Source organism: Moschus berezovskii, chromosome 20 (assembly GCF_049115385.1).
Source record: "Moschus berezovskii isolate FMDL1 chromosome 20, NW_MosBer_1.0, whole genome shotgun sequence".
Taxonomy (NCBI): domain Eukaryota; kingdom Metazoa; phylum Chordata; class Mammalia; order Artiodactyla; family Moschidae; genus Moschus; species Moschus berezovskii.
Window position 1 is genome coordinate 26019127 of NC_142479.1, and position 6000 is coordinate 26025126.

Consider the following 6000-nt stretch of genomic DNA (forward strand, 5'->3'; position numbering starts at 1 on the left):
TCTTTTATTCCCAGCTTTTTTTTTTTTTTTTTGAGTTACTGAATTTAAGGAGACCAGATTAGGTTCTTCTACTCAAACAATGAATCCACTCGTTCACACCCCAAGATTTTTCTATGGGAAATGTAGTCCATGATCCAAGATAATTTAAAATCCAGTTGGCTCATTAGTCTATGAAAGTTTTCTGGGCACCGTCTTGGAAATTTCACAGAATGTCACTTGTGGTTCCCATGGACTCGGTCTCTCCCGTAACTTCACAGCCTAGGTGATCCTGCTTTCCTGCCCTTATGCACACAGTCTTCTTCCTACTTTCCACAGTTCTCCTGATTTGCTTACAGCTGGGAGAACCCAATCCTCCCTGTTCTCTGATGCTCCCTTCTCCACATTGATTCAGGAGAGTCTCTAGAAAGTCTCAAAATGAAAGCATCTCTAGAGTTAAGCATGAATACTGCCCTGTCCTAGTCTGAAAGAGGCTGGAAGCCTTATTGTTAAGAGAGCAGTGTTGTAGCCTAGAGAGCATTCTAGACTGTGGCATTAGAGCCTGAGTTTCCATCTCTGGATACAAAAGTCTTCTCTGGATAACTCTTCACCTCCCCAAAAGGCTTGGCTGGGCACCTTCTCTGATTCTGCTTTTGAAAGATGGCCACTTGGTCTGAATGGCCATTTAAGTTCCTGATCTTTTCCATGATTTGAAATTCCAGAATGACCACGTTGTCCGTTTCTGGACTTTTGGGCAGATGATACCTGAGCTCAGACTGGAGTAGTACTAGATATGGGACACTGTGGAAAGTAAACTCCAAGAAGATGGAAACCGTCTTATGACTTACTCTTCAATGTCCGGAGAGGTGTCTGATCCATAAAGATGCTCAATGAAACCTTGTTGAATAAATGAGCAAGTAATCATTCCTCCACAATACCTTTAAGAGTGATTTTTGTGTCCTTATTTATACTTGATTTTTCTAGTTGTCAGCATGGAAGCTGTAGTTTAAATACCTTTCCCAGACCCAAATGGGTATATGATGTGTGACTCCATTTATATAAAGTTAAAAAGCAGGAAAAACTAATCCATGGTGATAGAGGTTAAAATTGAGGCTACTTGGGACCTCCCTGGTGGTCCAGTGGTTAAAACTTCGCCTTCCAATGTAGGGGGTGCAGGTTTGATCCCTGGTTGGAGAGCTAAGATCCCACATGCCTCGCGGTCAAAAATACCGAAACATAAAACAGAAGCAACACTAACAAATTCAATGAAGACTTTTACAATGGTCTTAAAAAAAAAAATTGAGGTTACTTTGGGGGATGTATTCACAGGAATGGGTAATGAGGGAGCTTTCTGGGATGCTGGGACAGTTCTCTGTCTTGATCAGGATGGTGGATACATCATCAGGTTACACACTTTGGATTTGTGGATGTTGCTATAAATTGAAACTTTGTTAATGTTAGCTACTCAGTCATGTCTGACTCTTTGCAACCCCATGGACTGTAGCCCATCAGGCTCCTCCATCCATAGGATTTTTCCAGGCAAGAATACTGGAGTGGGTCGCTATTTCCTTCTCCAGGTGATCTTCCTGACCCAGGGATTGAACCTTGGTCTCCTGCATTTCAAGCAGACTCCACTGTCTCAGCCACTGGGGAAGCTCAAATGATAACTTGGTAAAAAGTATATAATTCCAAAGCATAAAATATAAACAGTGGCAGGCACCTCCTCACTGCCCACTTGTTTACAGTTGCTGCATGGCCCTATACACCCTTTCCCATTTGTCATGTACAGTTTATCACCATTGAGACTTACAGACTAGCATATTTCAGGGATGGGCAAACTTTTTCCATAAAGGGCTGGATTGTAACACACTGGTAAAGAACCTGCTTGCCAGTGCAGGAGATGCAAGAAACTCGGGTTTGATCCCTGGGTTGGGAAGATCCCCTGGAGTAGGAGTTGGCAACCCACTCCAATATTCCTTCTTGGAAAATTCCATGGACAGAGGAGCCGGGTGGACTACCATCCATGGGTTCTCAAAGGGTCAGACATGACTGAGCACATCAGTGTGTTAGCAAGTGTTTTAGGCTTTTGAGGCTTATAATCTCATCACAACTGCTCAATTCTGCTGTCATAGACAATACACAAATGAATTGTGTGGCTCTGTACCAATAAAGCTACTTACAAAAGCAATTGGATGGACTTCACTGGTGATCCAGTGGTTAAAAATCCACCTGGCAATGCAGGACACAGCAAAACAAAACCAAAAAACAATTGACTGGCTGGATTTAGCCTGTGGGCTACAGTTTTGCCAAAGCTCGGATAAAACTATATATCTGAAAGAGACCTGAGAGGCATCTCACTTCACTTCTGCGTCTTTGGGACGAGGAAACAGATTCAGGGAGGAGAAATGACTTTCCCAAGAGATATTAGCACAGATCACCTGAGAGATCCTGGATTTGGAATCGAATAGAGCAGCTGTTTGTGGGTGTGGCTTTGGGAAAGTTACTTAATTTGAATCTTTATATAAGCACCATATGTCAATGGTGATAATAGTGGAATTTCTATCTCCTAGAGTTATTGGAAGGATTAAATTAGATAACACAGAAAAACACCTTGTAGGGGGCTTGGATTTGGTTTCCAATGAAGTGTTTTCTTAATCATAGCACACAGATCAAGGGCTCCTTCCTGCCTCCCTTCCTTCCCTCCTCCTAAAGCACACCTTCTAGGCTAAGTTCACTGACAGACACAACCAAGGGTCTACTACCTGTGAAGTCCTCCGGGGACAGCTGCAAGCTTGGGACAAGTGGCTCCAGGAGGATGTCAGATCCTACCACCCCAGCCCTCAGCTTCCTTTCTAGAAATCCCTTCCAGCTCTGCGCTTTTATTTCCCCAAACAAGCTGCTATCAGATGATCTTTGCCAGGAAAACTCCTAAGGGTAGAGGACATTTCTCTCATTTGATTCAACAACCCACCTCCTTCTTGCCGGGTCATTTTTAGAAATAGGGTGTTCCCAGGAGCTTGTAAAAGATTAAATTAAAAACGAGCAACCTAGTATGATATTAAACAATAAATACTACACCTGGCATAGACAGCCTTCACTCCAGAGCAATAATCTAGCCCTTCTACTACACCCATGAAAAGTGAGGTTGGCAGGGGGCCCGGAACACAGCAGGGGCTGTATAAGTGTTTATTGAATCAATGATATGGGCCAGGCTAGTGTTTGGAAAAGAAAGAAAGGCAATACCCTTTACTAAGTTTTCCTGGAATCTGTTTTCAGATTAATAGTCAAAGAATGGTTGGTGAGGGATCCTCCTGGTACTCTCCTCTGTATTCTTCCCGCAAACCTGTGAGCTAGGCAGCACCAGTCCTGCTTTAATGATGAAGAAATAGAGGCTCTAAAAGGGTAAATACTGGCCCAAGGGCCCACAAATGGTTAAGGAGTGGAACCTTGGCCTTGAACTGAGGACTCCCTGGTGCTCCATTAAGTACCTTCCTTCTGGTCCTTTGCATCTTCCAAACCCAAACAGGATGGGAGAGACAGGGCATAGAGAAGCACCCTAAACAGTTTCAGGCAGAGAAATCTTGTGATGTGTTAGAGAGAGAAAGGTCAAAGTCTTTCCTGTCTAAGGTGATTCCAGCCACATAAAGAACTCTAACATTTGTACAGTGTTTTATGGTGTTCAAAGAGCTTTCTCCTTTCATTTGATCCTCAAGACAGTCTCACAAAGAAGGCAAGGCAGGCATTAGTATTCACATTTCACAGACGAGGAAACCGAGGCTCAGAGAGGAAAAAAGACCCACCGAAGATTCCAGTACCACTCTCTATTGACCCAAGTCTTCTGAAGCTGGACTCTACAGTGCTCTCCACAATATTGTGTTTGTGCAGTGATGAGATTAGCACAAGGCACAGCCCAGAACAGATACAAGATTTAAGGATTAGGTAAAAAGAGTTACCCCCCCATTCAAAAGTTGGTTTAAAGCTCAACATTCAGAAAACTAAGATCATGGCATCTGGTCCTATCACTTCATGGGAAATAGACGGGGAAACAGTGGAAACAGTGGCTGACTTTGTTTTCCTGGGCTTTAAAATCACTGCAGATGGTGATTGCAGCCTTGAAATTAAAAGATGCTTACTCCTTGGAAGAAAAGTTATGGCCTACCTAGACAGCGTATTAAAAAGCAGAGACATTACTTTGTCAACAAAGATCTGTCTAGTCAAGGCTATGGTTTTTCCAGTGGTCATGTATGGATGTGAGAGTTGGACTGTGAAGAAAGCTGATCGCCGAAGAATTGATGCTTTTGAACTGTGGTGTTGGAGAAGACTCTTGAGAGTCACTTGGACTGCAAGGAGATCCAACCCATCCATCCTAAAGGAGATCAGTCCTGGGTGTTCATTGGAAGAACTGATGTTGAAGCTGAAACTCCAATACTTTGGCCACCTGATGTGAAGAACTGACTCAATGGAAAAGACCCTGATGCTGGGAAAGATTGAAGGCAGGAGGAGAAGGGGATGACAAAGGATGAGATGGTTGGATGGCATTACCGACTTGATGCACATGGGTTTGGGTGGACTTCGGGAGCTGCTGATGGACAAGGAGGCCTGGCGTGCTGTGGTTCATGGGGTCACAAAGAGTCGGACATGACTGAACTGACTGACTAGTCCTGAAGTCATGCTCAAGTGATGGAAAAGCTGGGACGGTGTCAGGAAAGATATGGGGCCCAGGCCACGAGACAGGAGCCACTACCCACTTGGTGTGCCACCCTGTTTCTCTCCACCTGTGTCTCCTCTTCTTCCACGGTGGACACACCCCTGCTCTGCGGGTGGTGTCTGGTCAGGTCAGTGACATGATCTTAGACATGAGTGGCCACTGGGCCTCAGCTAAGGGATGAGCAAGGTCTTCAATGCTAGGTGACCAGACACAGACCCTGCTCCCAGGCCTGGGGGTGAAGAGCACACAGGGCTGCTGAATCAATGCAGCAAATATTTATTGAGCACCTACTGGATGCTGGGCACTTTGGAAGCTGTCTAGTCATGCAGAGATGAATGTGATTTCATTGCTGCTTTGAAAGTGTTGGTTTATAATGGGAGAGACAGACACATATACACATATTTCTCTTCTTTGGATTAAAAAATGTTTTGTTGAATTATTTTATGTTGTTTTTGGTCACACCGTGTGACATGTGGGATCTTAGTTTTCTGATCAGTGATCTAACCTGTGTCATCTGCAGTGGAAGCAGAGTCTTAACCACTAGACCACCAGGGAAATCCCATATACTCCTATTGCTAGACAGGGTGGAACAGGCTTTGCAATAAGCATGGTGCTGATCGCTCTGCATAAAGCATCTCATTTATTCTTCATAACGGCCCTGTGAGATAAAACTATTCCTTTGACTTTTAGTTTTCTCCATTTGTGCTCAGAAAGCTCAAGATTTACACTGAGATCTTGTGTTGCCTAGCTTCACACATTTTCTGTACTTGTCGAGATGCAGCAACGAAAGGGAACTCAGGGTAGGGCTTGGAATCAGGCTGATGTGAGTTTGTAACCTGTCTCTCCTGCTTCCCAGATGTGACCCTGGGCAAGCTGCCACTCGGAACCTCAGTTTCTTCATCGGTCAAAAGGAAAACAGTGTAGAATTTGGCAGAAAAGATAAATATGTAAACCACTTGGCACAACGAATAAATAGAAGCAAATGCTAATAATAATAGGGGAATCAGCCCAGTTCTGTGGGGACTCAGAGCATTTGAAAGGTAAGTAGAATTTTGACAAGAACTCAGAACACATTTCAGGCAGAAAGAATTATTAAGCAAAGGCTTGCAGGCGTGAAAATAGGTGAGGAGGTGATGGGGGCAGAGGGCAAGCTGAGTTGTCTGGACCATGGAGGGATCTTGCTAATGATGACGCTGGGAAGTTAGGGAGGACTGATATGAGCAAACACTGGATGCCATGCCCGGGGGTCTGAACCTTTTTCCTTAGGCAATGTGTGTGTGTGCGTGCATGCTCAGTCATGTCCGACTCTCCGTGAG